This window comes from Bidens hawaiensis, unplaced genomic scaffold (assembly GCF_021521415.1).
Source record: "Bidens hawaiensis isolate Kalapana, Puna unplaced genomic scaffold, B.hawaiensis_p1.1 tig00067506_1, whole genome shotgun sequence".
Lineage (NCBI taxonomy): Eukaryota > Viridiplantae > Streptophyta > Magnoliopsida > Asterales > Asteraceae > Bidens > Bidens hawaiensis.
Genome location: NW_027501970.1, coordinates 36,246 through 56,642, shown reverse-complemented (window position 1 = coordinate 56,642; position 20,397 = coordinate 36,246). Strand labels below are relative to the sequence as shown.

The following is a 20,397-nucleotide window of genomic DNA, read 5'->3' as shown; positions in this document are numbered from 1 at the left end:
AAGTGTCCTCGTTTAATGAAATTTAGTGATATTGCTAAGTGGGAACCTCGTTTCCGTGCTCATCTAGGATCGGTTCACCCTGATTGTTCTTATTGTTTGGATGAAGTGTATACTGTTCCAATGATTGGAGATGAAACTATTGGATTCACACCTAAATCCATCTCACAATACTCACAAGAAGAAAAGAAAGCTTTGGAAATTGGAACGAAACATACTCTACTCTTACAATGGCGTTACCTGAAAACAAATTTCATCAAGTCGGTAGTATTAAGATTTGTGCTTCGTGGTTTCAACACATTCGTATGAGGAGTATGGGCAATACTGCTGAAAGCCAGAAGGTTATGTTAAAGTTTCAATTTAGAAATTTTAACTTACTTTATGGTGAGACTGTCAAAGAGATGACAACACGGTTTAATCATCTGATAGCCGAAATGGACAAGATGAAGATGGAACCTTCTGAATCAGATAAGATAGACACAATCAAAAGTTCTTTACCGAGTTCTTACTCAACTTTCTTAATAGTGCTGAAAGAGAATAATTACTTCATCAATGAAGATCTGACAGCCTCTGAATTCATGCAAAAGATCGAAGAACGAGAATATGATCTTAAATGTCAAAAGTCTTATAAGGATGGCCAAGATCCAACTTTTTATGGTGGGAGTATGCCCTTGAGTTCAACAATTTCTCCAATCACTTCATTTCTTACACAAAATACAAGTAATAATGCTACAACTATCGATAGTGATTAACGTGCATGTTTCTACACTGCCGGAAGTTCTGGGTCACCTGGTGGTTCTGGTTCTTCTGGAGGGTCTGGAAATTCATCTACTGCAAATGATTTCTCACCTCCACCGAATGTAAACATGAAGAAGGCTGAACAAAACTTTGCTTTCTTGTCAACCTTCATGACTTCTTATGAGAATCTGGTTAGTAGTAAGATTACAACGAGCGAGTTGACTGATGAAGACTATGATCAAATTGATCCTGATGAGTTGGAGCTCATGGATTTGAAATGGAACATGGCGATGATTGTCAGAAAGGTGAAAAAGATTATGTAAAGAACTGGCGAAGATCTTCCTGCTTTAAACAAGAAGTTTGGGTTTGATAAACCGAAGGTTAAATTATATAACTGCCAAGAGTTTGGACATTTTGCAAAGGAGTGTGACAAACCGAAGAAGGAGTATACTGGTCCTCGAAATCAAGATCAAAATTCTTCCATGAAACGAGGCAATGTTGTTGATAAGAAACCATCTACTTCTGGGTCACAAGCAATGCTAGCTGATGGAACTGATTGGTCACAAAGATTGTTGTGTAATGATAATCAAGCTAATTTGGTTATGTTCGAGTCAAATGAAAATTTCCAAGATGCAAGTGGGAGTGATCTCTCTTTTGACAATGATACTGAATCAGATTCTGATGATTATTGTGACAAGCTTCCAACCACTTTTGTTTGCATACCTAAAATTTATGAGGTTAGTTCTTTTGTTCCTATCTCTGTTAATTTGTCTGCTAATGTGCCTTGTGTTGAATGTGAGAAAAACAAGCCTAAGTTAGAATCACTGAAAAACCATAATGATTGCTTAGTTAGAGAAATTGCTTCACTTAAAGATACTTATAAACAATCCTTGGAATCTCAAATGAGATCTAGAGAGAAAACTGAGGCATTGTCTGTAAGTAATCATGACCTTAAGGGTGATTTGTCTGTCAAAATGACCATTAACGATAAAAAATTTCAAGAAATCTTGAAACATCGTTCTAAGATAACTAAGCTTGAAAATAATGTTCTTGAGTTGAAAAATAAGTTGGGCAAATTTAGAAACTCATCATTTTTGCTAAATGAAATAATCGAAGTATCTTGTAAACAAAAAGATTCTAAAAAGGGTATTGGTTTTGTTGAAGTTCCACCACCATTTCACAATGATTATACGGAAAATCCTTATGCTAGAAAAGAAGAAGAGGTGACTGTGAATGAACCGATTGTTACTGAAAATGTTGAGAAAATGTTGAGAAGGTGTTCATTGAGGATGTGTTTGAACCTGAATTGATACACAAAAACAAGAATATTCCAAGTTCTAATCACATTTTATGTGAACCTCGAGAACTTGAAGAGGCTGTGTATGGTTCACAACAACACAAGTGAAAAAGGAGGAACAAGTTAAGGATAAACCAGTGAAGGCCAAGAAATCAGTAAAACCTAAAATTTTTGATGAGGATTTGATGTGTTTTATCAATCCTACTTTTTAAAGCTATCAACTGGGCGTGTGTTTAAGTTTAAATGGCTGGACACGATGTTCGGTGAGAAAGACATTCCGATTAGTATTATCAAACCAGAATTGATCAAAACTGTCTTTCATAATGAAACTTCCAAGATACAAGATCTTGAATGTCAGTATGCTTGTGCCAAAACATCAAACTCATCTGACCCGTTGATTAAAGCTAAGCAACTGTTAAAATCTGCTAAGAAAGTTAATTTTGTGAAATCAACTGGAACTGACACATTGCAAAGCTTTTCAAATTGTTCTAATCGTAATTTCTATATAAAAAAGAAATATGTTTTGTCTGTTGATTTGGCCAAGAATTTTTCTAGAATTGTGAGTCATCAACCTTCTTTGGCATCAGTTTTTACCAAATCTCAACATGATCGTGTGGACATGAGAAGTTTCTTTCTGTGTGGACAACAAGGTCATGTGGTAAGAAACTGTGGGCAGAAGAAGTCTCAGAATCTTCATCATTTTATTAAGGATCATTCAAAACCTGTTCCATTAGTCAAGGAGATTTTGAGACGACCAACATCGTTTGATGATGAAACTCACAATATGTTTTCTGATGTGAATCCACGAAATGTGATTCATGTCAGTGGGAATGTAGGTTATGTTAAGCCCAAGTTTGTACCAACCGAACCAATCTGTAAGAACGTGGACTTAAAATGTCGTTCAAGCTGCCTATTTAAGTCGAAAGTCTAAGAGGCCTTCAACTTATTCTCAAGTTGCTAAACAACAATTGAATTCTGTTAAATTTGATTCTTCTCATGAAACTCAAAACGTGCCCAAGACTGAGGCATGAGCTGCCTTTTTGAACTAATCACTTTCATTTGCGTGTAGGGTACATCCACGACCGTGTCTGGTGAAAACTGGATAATGGACAGCGGATGTTCTCGTCATAATACAGGAAATCTCAACCTCTTAACCAATGTTAGAAATATTCAAGGAGGGTATGTTGCTTTTGTTGGGAATTCTAGGGGTATGCTAACACAAGAAGGTGAAGTTTCAAATGGGCATATTACGTTTGAGAAAGTCAACTACTGTGATAAAGTTGATCATAATTTAGTAAGTGTATCGCAAATCTGTGACAAGAAGTACACGACAATATTTACTGATAAAGAATGTCTGATTCTGAAATAGGGATACGTTATTCCTGAGGATATTGTTGTCATGCGATCCCCTCGATCGAATGATATTTATGTCTTGAACGTGTCTACTAAGACGTCAACTTCTCTAGAAACATTTTTTGTTTCTAAAGAAACTGAAAAGGACTCTATTCTATGGCATCGTACGATGGGTCATATTCATGTTAGGAAGATGAATTATTTAATGGCGAATGACTTGGTCGAAGGTGTTTCTTTGAAACATTTTAAGTTATCTGACCACTGTATTGCTTGCAAGAAAGGCAAACAGAAGAAAAAGTCACATCTGCCAAAGTTAATGAATTCCATTGATACTCATCTTGAACGACTTCATATGGATCTTTTTGGTCCTGTGAATCGTGCTAGTATCGCTAGAGATTGGTATTGTCTTGTGGTTATCGATGACTATTCAAGATATTCATGGGTCTTATTTATGAGTTCAAAAGATCAAACACCTGTTCTGGTTCAAAATTTAATCACTAATATCGAATCACTCTACAAGCAAAAAATGAGGAGAATTCGAAGTGATAATGGTAGTGAATTTAAAAACACTGTATTGGATTTCTTTTGTGTTCAAAAAGGAATTCACCGAGAATATAGTGCCCCTTATGTTCCACAACAGAACAGTGTTGCTGAAAGGAAAAACATAACTTTGATTGAAGCAGCTAGAACTATGCTATTCGATTCTAAGCTTCCTGTTGAATTCTGGAACGAGGTTGCGAATACTGCTTGTTATATGCTTAATCGATTCTAACTGTTAAGAGACTCCAAAAGACGAGTTAGGAGCATTTGAACAAACGAAAGCCTAATTTCAAGTACTTGGAACCATTTGGATGTCCTTGTACGATGTTGAAAAGAGATGTAGGTAAATTTGAAGAAAAGCCATTGAGGGTTATTTCTTGGGTTATGCTTTTTCGAAGAAAAAAGTATTAAATTTACTTCTGGTTGTGTGGAGGAATGGTACCATGTGGATTGTCAAAGGTACACCACACTTCCTCAAGGAAAAGGTCACGATTATATGTTTGATTATGATGATTTATTTAACTCGTTCACTCCATCAACCGAGCAACCAGATGAAGACCTGGTTCGTGCGTATTTTGAAGATCAATTGGTATTTCCAAGGTTTTCAAGTTCTAATGATGCTGAAGCTCCAACTGTAGTTCCAACTGAAGATCCATGTGATGATCCTCCAGCTTCTTTTGATAATGATTCGACTTCTTCTGATGATACTCAAGTTGTTTATCAAGTTATTGAACCTGATGTTGCTAACACAGTTGACAATGATGGTTCATATCACGAGCTTGGAGAACATTACACTAACTTATTCGAAAATGTTGTTGTTCCTGGTAATCCCACTCTTCAGATTCATAACTATCATCCAAGGGAAAACATTATTGGAGAACTTGATATGGGTGTGCAGACACAACATCAAGTTGCTTCCTCAAGTGACAATAATGTATTGTGTGCTTATGAAGATTTACATTCATCTAGAATTGTAAATCTTGCCATATACACTTGCTTTCTATCCCATATTGAGCCGAAGGCCACTCGTAAGGCACTTGAAGATCCTTCTTGTGTAGAGGCAATGCAAGAGGAATTGCAACAATATAACCGACTGGGTGTATGGGATCTTATCGATAAACCTGCTAGAGTCAAGAAGCCCATTCCTACTAAGTGGGTATTTAAATGTAAAAAGGACGATCGTGGTGTGATTGTGAGAAACAAATCACGGCTAGTGGTGCAAAGTTTCCATCAGCAAGAGGGTATAGACTACAGTGAGGTATATGTTCCAGTTGCAAGATTAGAAGCTATACGAATTTTTCTGGCTTATGCGGCTTACAAGAATATTAAAGTCTATCAAATGGGTGTGAAAAGTGCTTTTCTCAATGGTAAATTACACGAGGAAGTGTTTGTTTTACAGCCTCCTTGCTTCGAAGATCCTGATTATCCGGACCTAGTTTACCGTTTAAACAAGGCCCTGTATGGTCTACATCAATCCCCGAGAGCTTGGTATGGCATGTTTGCCAACCATCTGACTGGTAACGGCTTCAAGCGAGGGACTGTCGACTGCACTTTATTTTATAAGAATATTGGTGATGATCTTCTCCTCGTTCAGATATATGTCGACGACATTATCTTTGGGTCAACAAACGACAAGTTATGTAAGGAATTCGAGAAGTCAATGAAAACAAAGTTCGAGATGAGCTCGATAGGAGAGATGAACTTCTTTATAGGGTTGCAAGTTCACCAGTCTGAGAAAGGAATATTTATTCGCCAGACTAAATATGTGAACGATGTCTTGTGCCGATTCAAGATATATGCCGGAAAAATCCCTTCAACTCGTCTCCCCGTGGGTCACAATTTATCACCGGATGAATTGGAGGACACCGTCGATCCTACCCTCTATCGTGCTATGATTGGGTCTTTGATGTATCTTACTGCTTCTCGACCTGATATTATGTTTGCAGTTTGTTTATGTGCTAGGTACCAAGCTAGTCCCCTGTTTGATCCCGGAATACCAATCAATAACAATAACGGATCTCAGATCTGTGAATATCCGATTAGTATTAGATCTAGATCATAATTAACACCGATTCAGTGTTGTATATATATGTATATATATTATCAATAGATTAGTAGTATAATATTAAGGTGAAGCTTGAGAGAGATCTGGACAGCAAAACTTCCCAAAACCTTTCTCAAAACTTTTTATTAAAGTGAACAGTAGTTCACTATATATAGAAGGCGACCTGGTTCGCTAACATCCCCTAGCGAACCAGCTTCCCCTTCGTTACATAACTTAACATAACGAACCATCCCCTGATTCGTTAACATCCCCTAACGAATCAGGAGGGAATACATTATAATGTCTTAGTTCGCTAACATCCATAGCGAACTAGACTTAACCTTAACGAACTAGTCTTAGTTCGCTAACATCCCTAGCGAACTAGACTTAATCTTAACGAACTAGTTAAATATAAACATTAAATATTCCATTAATTATCAAATAAACATTAACGGTAAATACAAAGACTCTAGACGCAAAACCGTTCACTAACAGACACCCCCTCGTCTTGAGCTCTTTGTCTTTAACTTATTTGAAGCGCTTGGACTGCCAGTCTCTGCAACTATGAATTCCATGTTCGTGACACACACGAATGACTCGTTGGAATTGCATAGCCAGGACGTAATCTTCTTGGCGTTCAAACAAAATCTGCTTCCTGTGTAGCACGTCGTTGTCTGTCTCTGATAAATTAACCAACAATATTGGGTAGATTATCTTGATGAGCTCGGTCTGATGTCCTCGACCACGAACAATAACGGCCTCTCCAGTACGATTGTCATAGTACCAACGGTTGAAAGACAGATAAATATCTTGAGGCAATGTCTTCACAGGAACCTTTTTCATTGTCTTTGGCGGCTTCACTTTCAAGACAAGTTTCTTCCAGCCGGTCCTTGGATCAATCTCGTCAATACGCTTACGTCTTGGAACCTGGGGATTGAAGAATTTGAAGCCATGATTGACCTCGAACAGTAAGTGTTGATGAAACCACTCAGCCGTTCGGTGACCCCCACGATTGATAAATGTACGTCTCGTGAGGGTACGTACATCCCAACGCGGTAGAGTTAAAACATCCATTATCCTCTCGTAATACTGGACACTCTTTTCCCACTTGACTATACATACTTTAAGTTTAGAATCATAGAGCCAGGAGACAATATCACCATGTACCTTAGAAATAGTCTTGAAGGTAGTCACCTGATTTGCCTCAATCCAAGCAGCAGCGGTATCTTTTCTTTCTTCATCTACATACCAATAAGCACTGATAATCTTACCCACTTTCTGACGTTTGAACCATCTTTCTATGTCATCATCAGTCACTTCTTTGAGTGAAGGAACTGTTCGCTGTTCAACCTTTTCCAGTTCATCCTCAGTCTCTTTAATTACATCTTCATGAAATACCGTAGCACCTTGATCAACGTTTGCGTGATGATACAAGTCCGGGTACTCTGCAGCTGTCACATCCTCCATCTCAATCTCCGCGTTCTCAAAAATAAAATCCGTATCCATAAATAACGGATCAACTTCCATTTCTCCCTCATTGATCATTTCGACATCGGGCTCAGTCTCTAAAGCAGTCAACTGATCGTCATTCAGCCCAAGCAGAATCGAAATCTGCTCCCGTGAAAAGGATCTAACCACAAACTCACCAACCTTTATCTCATCTCTGTTCACCACACTTCTAACCACCCCCGATCCATCCATAAATACCACTATGTTAGCTGCTATCATCTCAATTGGCTTGGCAGCTATTGGATCTTGATAAATAATTATCTGCTTGCTCGAATCATCACCGCCACTAACATCTGCACCAGAGGATGAACCATGCGATTGTTTAGGCTCACCTCCCGCATCAGACTCGTCAGGATCATCATCGTTATTCTTAAGTTTCTTAAGGACATCTTCTTTACAAGTTAATTGTAAAATCAACTCTTCTTGTTCCTTTAATTTCACCCCCTGAGACTCAACAATCATACGTAACGACTTAGTCTCCTTCTGACAGAAAGAAATATAACTCATCATTTGACGTTGATTCTCCATGAGTCTTTCTTGTGGTTGACGGTCAGCTGCCATTTGATTTTCATATAGATGTAGCAGATTAAGCAGCATTTCAGTTTGACGACCAGGTGGCAAATTGTATACAGATGGATGAACTGGTTGAACAGGTCCTTGAATTCGAGTAATCCTCATGAAAGATACATTACTAGGCTGAGGTGGAGGAAGAGTAGTTGTTGGCGGAGGTGGAGGAGGTCTCATTGATGTGGTAGACGATATTGTAGAAAACACAGCAGGAGCCCTCGGTATTTCGGTCAACGCCATTTGAGGAATTAAACCGAGCCTCTCATGTGACACCAACGTCGTTGTCAAGGTAAGCATCGGAATGCTAGTAGTTAGCGGCACCGCCGAGCTTTGAGTAGTTGATTGACGTGGTAGTGGGGTTCCAATGATTACCCCAGCCCCAGAAGACACACGGGGCTTCTTTGGTTGTTCACCAGTAGCTACAGCTTTTCCCTTTCGTTTTCTTTCTAGCTGAGCTTTCATGGTGGTAGCTAGAGCAGCATCGACTGCATCTTGTTGTTCTTTAAGAGCTCGTTCACCAGCTCCACCATAACCATCACCATCATCATTGTCACCATCATCATCTCCACCATCATTATTCCCACCTTCTCCCCTTCACGCTCGGAATCCGAATCATCATGGATCCAGCGCTCATTAGGATGATATACGTAATCTGGATTGATTATATGACCAATCATCCGTTTATCCTCTGGCTTGTTTTTTCTATAGATTAACATACGATGCACCGTTTCAGCTTTCATATGTTCCATATCAAGAACATCGTTCACCAACGATCGATCAATCACCAAGTTAGGAATCAAATCCTGAATAATTAGTTGTAAAAAGCGAGGGTACGTCAAGAACTTCTTTGACGGTAGAGTTTGCTAAACTTGCTCTTTCAGATGATCAAAGATGAGTTCTGAGTAGTTGAAGGGCTTGTTCAGGATTAGCGCAACAAATGCCGACTGCAAGCTTAGTCTATATTTATCAAAACCACCGCGACGTCCACTCATACAGTGAAGTAAAACATGCAGCAGATACTTGTATGGTCGACACAATCCATTCTTGTTCAACATAGATCTACGAATATCACCCCCATAATTTAAGCGTGTGAATAACTCCCTAACCAATGTTCTATCAAATTCACTCGGATTATCATCATTATCGTCAAATTGAAGCACCCGACGAATGACCTCAACATCAATCGTAATTGGAGTCTGATTAATTGTAGCACGAACCCAATTATTTTCCTCAATATATTTCGCCGTGTTCCAAAACTTCCTGATTATACTAAGATACACTTTAGGTTTAGCAGTGATTCATAATGAATCTTTGAACGTCGTAAGAAAGTCAACATAGTTCCAAACGTTCTCAAATCAGTCACATCTTGATCAACATAAGCACAAATATTGTGCTTCTTATCGAATGGCAATAAGATCATTTCAGCTGTTGATCTTGTTGTTGTGGTTGTCCTTGTGGAGGTTGTTCATGTGGCGGTTGATTTTGTTGTTCTTGATCAGCCATGTTTTACTGTATAAATAAAACCGAATATGAGAATAGATATCACAATATATAATCAAAAGATATGTGTAATTAATCTAGTTACGCGTATTAAACAATTTAAACCATTAATTAAATTAAATGAATATTAAAATTAATTTATTTAATAAATGTCATTCGTTGAGAATCACACTGATTCGTTACAATAAGATAACGAATCAGGCGATTCGCTATCAAGTAAATACCTTAACGAACTAAACATAGCGAATCACTAGTTAATTTTGACGAACCACACACTAGTTCGTTATATTTTAAGCGAATCCAAATCTGATTCGTGTGACATCTTATTCGCTTAGCTAGTTCGTGTAAAATCTTAACGAATTGGACACGAAACAGTTCCAATTCGCTAAGACTAACGAATGGTCTTAATTAAGACTTGTTCTTTGACTTCACACAATCAAGCTCAAAATTAGGATGAACACAGATAGTCAACAAGATGAACCCAGGAACAATTAGGCCATAACTATCGTCGAATCATCACACTAATGAGCTCGTTGTACTCGGAATTACATTCGTGATCGAAGATGAATGAGATTAAGACTCAAAATCTCTATGTACATAGGTTAGACGAACCCACGGTAAATACCAACATCACAAAGCAATAATTAACCCGGCAAACAACAATCAATTCATGATTGAAGCCCACCAAGGGTATCGGAATATGATTCCGATCATAATGACATCAAAAACATACATGAATTATAAATTATACACAAATGGGTTTCAAAATTTCAGAACCCTTAAACTCCTAACATTTCATAATTTAACTATCAACACATAACCATTTTTGACGAAAATGATTACGCCATAATCAGCTATACCTTAGACACTCAAATATATCCTTGAAATATTCAAACAATAAAGTCGAAATTTCAGAGAAAATTTGAACAGTTTTCTTAAAGATGAAGAAAGAAGGCGAACAATGGAAGACTGTTCATTTTCTTGTCTTATGTAACAGTGCACGTAACCCTAGGTACAAATTGTACGAATCAGACGATTCGTGTAACTTAAAGTTAACGAATTAGCCCATTCGCTAACTCAATTCGTTACCTTATGGTGGCGAATCGCTACTTGATTCGATAAATTAAAGATAGCGAATCAAGACATGATTCGTGTCATGATTCGTTAAATATGCATAACGAAGGGATGATTCGTTACAGAGTGCGGAAGCGAATTAGGTTAGCGAACCAGAAGCTAGTTCGCTAAAGAATCACCTAGTTCGTTAACCATAAATAACGAATTGGATATTAGCGTAATAAACTCTTTTATTTAATTTTAAATTAAATAATTAAATGAATAAATTAATGAATTAATTAAAGAATTAAATAAATAAATTAGATTATCGAGAAACCCTTTTATCCCGACAACCAGATACGTTAAATAATGTTTCAGAATTCTGAAACATAACTTAAAAACACAAATATTTTTGGTACTTTATAAAAAAAATAAAAAATGTATTTACAAAAAAAAATATCCGAACAATTAAAAATAGACAATCTTTTTGTGTTTTTCAATGATTTTATCAAAAACAATACATATTTTTGTATTTTTGTTGAGTTTGAGCAGAGAATCATATTGACCAAATTGCCCTTCCATCACAGTTTTATATTTCAGCGACATTATGACTGGCGATAAGTCGGTCATTGGTATTGTTGTCCACATAAATCTAATAACACACATTCAAGTATTTTTGTGATATGATTAAAAGTTCAATTAAAGCACAGAATATCAGAAACTATCAGCCTCTAATCTCGGTTCAAGCTTAATTTGATTTTTGCCAAATCACTCCAACTTGACTTAAACCATTATATTGTTGACCAAAATTTTTGATACCAATTGTAGAAATTTTGAGCAATGAATCAAGTTTCCTTTATTGTGAGTGAGTATGCACGAGTACATCTGTCGGCTTACATACATTGTATCCCCTAGAGTCCGTTTCTTAATGGTATTAAGACGCACGCAAGGGAGGAACAATTGTATGACTAACAGCGGATTTTGATCAAGTCAGTAATTTAAATTGTACGAAGTACAGCGGTGATCAAGTTTAATGACTTTGGGTTTGCTCTAGAAGGCGAGTGAAATATTCATGCTTATGAATACCCAGATGGTTAAGCCGCATAAATACTCACAGTGTCCAGAACGCTTGTTATTTGCTTTATTTTATTTTTGGGTGATCAACAAATATAAGGCTTGAGTATGACTGGTTATTACATTTCTGCCATCCTCACCAAGACTTTTGCTAGAGACTAACACCCCTTTCAATTTGGCGTTTCTTTATGTTTATATCACATACTTTACTCTACTGGGTTGTTTTAAGATCTACCAATGCACCAATGCAATTAAGCACACAGTCTTTTAAGCTTACTTTTTGCTGAATTTGGGGTCAAGATAATCAATGTACTATCATGTTCTCTTTTTGCTTCGAAAACTCAAAATTTTGAGGAGCATAGAATAAGGAAAAGATAAATTTAATCGCCCAAGTTAACTTAAGTTTATAAAGAAATGGCTAACCATCAATTCACAAGGGAATAATAGGACCAAGACATGCAAGCATGCTTCACAAACTTAAATAACCGACATAATTTTCAGCGAGAAAATAATCTAAAAATGTCTGCAAAAATCTTTTTGGTTTTTCTCTATACAAACTTTAAAAGCACAATATTTTTGTCTTTTTCAATAAAAACATCACAATCTTTTTGGATTTTCGAATTTAATAAATATTTAAAAGAAAAACATTAAAGAACATAAATCACAATATTTTTGAATTTTTTTTTAATGTTTTTGGATTTTATCTATACAAACGAAAACACACTCTTTTTATATTTTCTAGAATTCTCCACCTAAAACCTAAAAACATAAAAAAAATTAAGCTAAAACAATAAAGCAATTTAAAGATAATTATCCTAATTTTAGGATCTCAGCAAGGGTCTTCATTCCATTTAATCCAAGCAAAAAATTAAAACGTGTTTTATCAAACGCTTTGGTAAATAGATCGGCTTTTTGAAAATCTGTGTGCACTTTCTCAAGATCAATTAATTTATTTTCATAGCAATCTCGTATAAAATGATATCGAATTTCGATATGTTTCGTTTTAGAATGTTGTACGGGATTCTTGGTGATACTAATAGTAGCAGAATTTTCAATCAAAATGGAAGTAGTAAGAAACTTCAAACCGTAGTCGCGAAGATGTTGTTGTATCCACAAAACCTAGGAACAGCAACTCGAGGCTACAACATACTCAGCTTCGGCGGTTGAGGTGGAGACCGTTGTCTGCTTCTTACACTGCCAGGAAACAAGCCGGTTTCCTAAAAATTGACATCCTGCAGTCGTTGATTTGAAGTTGATCTTGCATCCTCCATAATCTGAGTCTGAGTAGGCAGTAAGAATGAAAGTATCATCCTTGGGGTACCAAAACCCGATGTCTGGATTTCCCCTCACATACTGAAGAATTCTCTTGACTGCAGCTAGGTGAGTCACTCGTGGACTTGCTTGATACCTAGCACAAAGACAAACAGCAACATAATATCAGGGCGAGAAGCCGTTAAATACATTAAAGAACCAATCATGGCACGATAGAAGGTAGGATCAACGGAATCCTTCAATTCATCCGGTGATAAATTGTGCCCTACTGGAAGAGGAGTTGAAGGGATTTTTCTAGCAGAAATCTTGAATCGGCTCAAGATGTCGTTTACATATTTAGTCTGGTGAATAAAAATTCCATGAGCAGACTGGTGAACCTGCAACCCTAAAAAGAAATTCATCTCTCCCATCGAGCTCATCTCGAACTTTGTTTGCTTGGACTTCTCGAACTCCTTACACAATGTGTCGTTTGTAGACCCAAAAATAATATCGTCAACATAAATCTGGACTAGAAGAAGATCGTCACCAATAGTTTTATGAAATATAGTGCAGTCAACAGTTCCTCGTTTGAATCCATTATCAGTCAGATGGTCGGCGAGCGTGCCATACCAAGCTCTCGAGGCTTGATGTAGACCATACAGGGCCTTGTTTAATCGGTAAACACGGTCTGGATAATCAGGATCTTCAAAACTAGGTGGTTGTTGGACAAACACTTCCTCGTGTAATTCACCATTGAGAAAAGCACTATTAACATTCATTTGATAGACCTTGATATTCTTATAAGCTGCATAAGCCAGGAAGATTCGAATCGACTCTAATCTTGCAACTGGAGCATATACCTCTGTATAATCAATACCCTCTTGCTGATGAAACCCTTGCACCACAAGACGTGCTTTGTTTCTAACAATCACTCCCCGATCATCCTTCTTACACTTAAATACCCACTTAGTCGGAATGGCTTTCTTGACTCTAGCAGGTTTGTCTATTAAATCCCAAACACCCAATCGTGCAAATTGCTGTAATTCCTCTTGCATAGCTTCTACCCAAGAAGGATCTTCAAGTGCCTTACGAGCTGTCATTGGCTCAACTTGAGATAGAAAGCAATTGAATTTAGCAATATTCACAATTCCTGAAGAATGTAAGTTAGTGTAAGCACACAAATTATCACCTGACGAAGCAACTTGATGACGTGTACGAACGCCCACATCAAGTTCTCCAATGATATTTTCCTGTGGATGATATCCATGAATCCGAAGAGTGGGATTCTCAGGAACAACAACATTATCAAATAAGTTAGTACATATCCGAAGAGTGGGATTGACTCACCTAGCAGCGATCAAACGTATTCTTCAATATCTGAGGGGCAATCCAGACATCGGGCTATGGTACCCCAAGGATGATAACTTTGAACATACCGCCTTTCTGACTCTGACTACGGAGTGTGCAAGATTAATTTCAAATCGACTACGGAAGGGTGTCAATTCTTATGAAACCGGCTTGTTTCCTAGCAGTGTAAGAAGCAGACGACGGTCTCCACCTCAACCGCTGAGGCATAATATGTTGCAGCTTCGAGTTGCTGTTCCCAAGTTTTTTGGATCCAACAACAAATTCTTAGCGACTATGGTTTGAAGTTTCTTTCTACTCCAATTTTAATTGATAACTCTGCTACCATTAGCATCACCAAAAATCTCGTACAACACACTAAAAAGAAACATATCGAAATTCGATATCATTTCATACGGGATTGTTTTGAAAAGAAATTAATCGATCTTGAGAAAGTACATACCGATTTTCAAAAATCCGATCTATTTACCAAAGCGTTTGACAAAACTCGATTTAACTTGTTGCTTGGTTTAAATCTATTAAAAACCCTTGCTGATGTATTGAAACAAGGTTAATTATCTTTATTTTTTGGTTTATTTTTCTTTTATTTTTCTTTCATTTTTATGTTTTGGGTTGTGGGGGTAAAAAATTATAAAATACAAAAATACCGTGCTTTTTGTTTGTATAGATAAAAACCAAAAAACATTTGAAAAATCTGAAAAAGACAAAAACATTGTGTTTTCAGTTTGTATAGAAAAATCCGAAAAACCAAAAAGATTGTGAAGTTTTATTCTGTTTATAAGAAAATTGAAAAAAGACAATAAGATTGTGTTTTTAAGTATGTAAAAAGAAAATCCAAAAAGAGTTTTGCATATGTTCGCTGAAAATTTTGTCAATTACCTACAATTGAAGGACATATACGTGTATATGTTTGGTCCTGAGGGTTACTTGTAAACAATTGGGATAGCCATTCACCTGATAATGGAATGTAACTGGAGCGATTGTTATGAGTTTTACTTTATTCTTTCGCTGAGAATTAAGTTAGTTTTTTTAGTTTGTGGAACATGCTTGCATGTTTTGGTCCTATCGTCTACATGTGGATTGATAAGATAGCCATTAATCTATAGACTGAATGTAACTGAGGCGATTGAATTTATTTTAATTTTTTGCTCCTCAAAATTTTGAGTTTTTGAAGCAAAAAGAGAAAATGATAGTACATTGATCGTTTGACCCCAAATCCAGGAAGAAATAAGCTTAAAAGACTGAGTGCTTAATTGCATTGGTACATTGATAGGTCTTAAACAAGGTGTTAAAGTAAAGTATGTGATATAAACATAAAGAAATGCCAAATTGAAAAAGGTGTTAGTCTCTAACTAAAATCTTGATGAGGATGGCAGAAATGTAATAACCTGTCATACTCAAGCTTTATATTTGTTTGATCACCAAAAATAATATAAAGCAAATAACAAGCGTTGAGGTTCTGGACACTGGGAGTCTTTATGCGGCTTATTCATCTGGGTATTCATATGCATGAATATTTCTCAGACAATGAATCATTTGATTCGTTCAAATTTAAAATAACGAATCAACAGATTGGTTATCATATTTAAATACACGTGTCAAACGAATCATCTTGATCACTGCTATACATAGTACAAATTTAACTACTGACTTGATCTAAATCTGTTGTTAGTCATACATTCGTTCCTCCCTTGCGCCCGTCTTAATACTAGTAAAAAAGGACACCAGGGGATACAGTGTATGTAAGCCAACAGATGGACTCGTGTATACTCACTCATAATAAGGGAAACTCAATGCATTGCTCATAAATTTTTATAAATTCAAATTTTGATCTGCAATATAATGGTTTAAGTCAAGTTGGGGTGATATGGTAAAAATCAAATTAAGCTTGAACCGAGATTAGAGGTTGATAGTTTCTGATATTCTGTGCTCTATTGAACATTAAATCATATCACATAAACGCTTGAAAGTTTGTTATAAGATTTAAGTGGATAACAATATCAATGACCGACTTAACGCCGGCCACAATATCGCTGAAATATAAAACTGTGATGGAATGGCAGTTTGGTCAATATGATTGTCTGCTCAAACTCACCAAAATCCAAAAAATATGTACTGCTTTTGAAAACCTCACACAAAAACACAAAAATATTTTCTGCTTCGCATTTTAATTTTCGGATATTTTTCTTATAAATATCTTTCATCAAAAATTCAAAATACCAAAAAGATTTTGCTTTTTCATTTACATATTATTTTTTTTAAGTTAAGCGTTTTTAACGTAAAGCACGTTAAGGTATTTGATTATCAAGATACGGGTTCTCGTTGATTTATTTATTCAACAATTGGTATCAATAAATAATTATTAATTTGTTTATTCTTTTATTTAATTAATTTAATTATTAAATTTAAAATTACATAAAAGTAATTCTTCATGTATAACGAATTTAAGACATTCATAACGAATTGCATTCCATTTCGTTAACTTATTTCGCTTTCGCCACTCTGTAATTAATGACATCTAATTCGTTAAACATGACTTAACGAATTAACCACGAATTATAGTTAATTAGTTATGGCTTCATCTTAAACATTAACGAATTAACTTTAATTCGTAACGAATCACATGATTCGTTAGTTCAAATTTAAACGAATCTGATGACTCAGCACATTGGAGATTATGCCGCGTCAGAGTATTTAGGGATATGTGAAGGCTGTTTGTCTTCACTATTCACCATTCTTCTTCCTTAAGTAATGAAACTCTGCCAAATTTTTCTCTGAAATTCGATAATCACTATATTCAATTATAACCCGTGCTTTTGAATCATAAAGTAAAGGCGATCAAGGCGTAATGATTTTCATTATATCTAATGAACATTTGCAGGGTTAATTTGTTGATTTAGCTAACGGTTTTTAAGTTCTTTATAAAACCATAATTTATCTATTTTGTACCATGTTTTGGTACGAATGGTTAATACGAACCAACTAGCAATGTGTTTCCGAGTTCCCTGTGATCATTTGTTCGTCTATACATCGGTTATTATGGTGGTATTTATTTCAGTTTGCAATTTTGACCTTTTTATGTTCTTGGTAATTTTAACCTTGACATGATTAGTCAACACATTAAGCTTAAAGGCCATTTGTTATTCTGTAACGAATTGGAACTGTTTCGTGTCCAATTTGTTACACAAATCACATGAATCAGAATTTTCATCATTAATTATAACGAATCATACTTTCATTCCTTATTTATAACGAATCAGATTTTAATTCGTTATTTATAACGAATAAGACTATAATTCGTTATACATTCACTCCTGATTCGTTAGATTCAATTCACATTATTTACTTGATAGCGAAGTTGCTAATTCGTCATAACGAATCACCAGTTCGTTATAACGAATTAGCTTATTTAATGAATGACATTTTTTAATTATTATAAAATTAATAATTATAAATTAGTATAATTTTCTTTTAAAATAATTTTGTATAATGTTATTTACGTTTTAAGTTAACTAATCCTTGGATATATTTTACCAATCATGGCCAATAATATGGATCAGGATCCTCCCGTTGCTGTTCCACAACAACAACAACAACAAGCACAAGATCTTCTTTTACTACCATATGACAAAAGACATAACGTTTGTGCCTTCTTTGGTACTAATTTTGCTGACGAGAATTGTCTTTGGAGAGATGTTGGCATTCTTACGTCGCTCGCGTTTTCATTAAGCTGGCACTGCTAATCCAGATGTTCGTTTCAGCATCGTTCGGCAATTTTGGAACACTTCTAGATATGTGGAGACGGAGAACCACATTGCTGCTGAGGTTAATTAGAGACCAGTTGTGATATCAACTGAGACTGTTCGAAGAGTGCTGAGGTTCAATGATACTATTGATGATCTGAGTGAGTACCACAAAGAGCTGATTAACGGGTTGTTTGGTTGATTATTTTGTTCTGATGATCTTGATTAGTCCATGTATAACAAGGCATACTTGTTTCCCACAAACAAGTATTTAATACATGTTCTTATACAATGCCTTGGAGGACGAAATGAGGTTTTGACGAATGATGTATCATGCTTCAATCGGATTTCGTTGCATTAATTCTGAATAAACATTTCAATTTCTCATAAATGATCTTCGATCATCTCAAAGAGAATTGTATTGTTGTGAAAAAATGCACAAAATTCTTGATGTATCCTTGGTTTATCCAACTGTTCGTTCAAGATGCAATCCGTGATTTGGTGGTCGATCAAACACGCCTCGATGATTAATCAAAGTTGGAGCACATGACAGCGGATAGTATGCGGAGGATGAAGTCGTATCGTCAAACTCGTCATCCACGATTCAAGCGTTTGAATGGTCACGTAGCCAATCCTGATTATGAATGTCCTTCTAATGATCGTTGGATCCATGATGACTCGGATTATGAGCGTGAAGAGGGTAAAGGTGGGAACAATGGTGGTGATGGTGGTGATCCAGCTCAACAGCAACGTGTTGAAGCTGGGGCAGCTGTTGTTGAAGCTGCTGAACGTAAAAGGAAAAGGGAAAGAAATGGCAGGTGAAGGGTCCTCAAAACGTCGAGTGACTGCTGGAGCTAGGATTTCATTTGTAGTCCAGCCTCCAAGGTCGTCTATTAATCAACGCCCGGCGGTGCCACTTGCTACTAGCACCCCGGAACTCACGTTGATGACCACTCTTACATCTGATCCTAGGCTTGGCATGATTCCACATTCAGGTCTATCTACTTTGCCAAGGACTACGACTGCTACATCGGTGGTTTCACCCAGTGGCGGATCCATAAATTTTTTTCAGTGGGTTCACTATTTTTAGGCGATCTAGTGTAATAAAGCCATGCACTAAAAAATTCAGGTCCGGTTTTACAGGATGGGTAAGATTCACTACTTTTCGGGTCGGATAAGGTTCAAGAAATTAGCAATTTAACATCACTAATTTTTTTAAACAACCAAGTGGAACTGGCTAAACAAACTAAGCATGTCAAGCCAGAGACTAGGCGTTCCTAAGTTACATTCAAACAAGCGAAACACAGAAAACACATCTTATTTGCTAATTAGATTACACCTCCTACGATTCCATTGGGAATATTATGGCCACAAAGAATAACCCTCCTATAAAACACTTCATGTATCACATTTCCAAATATTTCAATGCAGCAAGTCACCAGTGATCAAATATTCACCAATATTAATTCCTCCACAACACCTAAACCAATTTACCTTGTAATATACACAAGCACGATCTCATTCAAAGGGCTCGATGGTTACTTGCTCCATTGGTTTAAACTGCTATGCCTGAAGCTTCTTAACTTCCAGAGGCAAACACAGTCGATCAATACAATTTTCCTATTGACATAAATGTTGGTACTTGTAATTTTAAGTAAACTTTAAAAAACAAATGACCAAAATAATATAAAAATGAGAAAAATAAAAGCAAATCTTAATTGATATTACAAAATAACCTCCCGTTTTCAAGCATAAGATGCATTGAGAGCTAAAATCCTAACCTGCAAAAATGAGAAACAACAAAATCCATTATGTTCACAAGGGCTAATGAGTATTGTCTAACAGGATCTTTCACTTAAGAGGCAACATATATGTACCACCAAAAAACAACTAAAAATGTACGTACCTTTGGTGTCCAAATTAAAACACAAATAAAAAACAAACAATTGATGAAAAGAAAAGCAATCAGAAACTCGGTTTTTGCGTCATCCAGGATGTCCTGAAGGGGAATCCGAGTAGCTCTTCATATGAGACATTACAAATAACCAAAGAAAAATATTATTAAAACTATGAAAACAAATACAATTAACCAGCAATAATAAAAGATGGTCACCCTTCCAAGTGAAAAGCTAAAAGAAATTAACAAAACTTGCTCATAGAGGGATTCAAACACGAGTTAACACAATAAGATGGAGCATGTTTACCCAAGACCATGGTTTCATTTTGTTTATGGGTTCACTTATAATTTATGTATGGGTTCACTTTCACATTTTATATAGGTTTTCTATAAAAAATCTGAAACTCAGTGGGTTCCCGTGAACCCTCACTTGGTTACGTAGATTTGCCCTTGGTTTCACCTACACCGA

General features: G+C 36.2%; 1 non-coding gene across 1 annotated transcript; it reads right to left on the bottom strand.

Moving 5' to 3' along the window:
• Positions 1–19,992: 19,992 nt before the first annotated feature.
• Positions 19,993–20,064, bottom strand: LOC143604991 (small nucleolar RNA snoR60). The gene has a single exon (XR_013148417.1). It is a non-coding gene; the product is annotated as a small nucleolar RNA snoR60 (small nucleolar RNA).
• Positions 20,065–20,397: the final 333 nt, after the last annotated feature.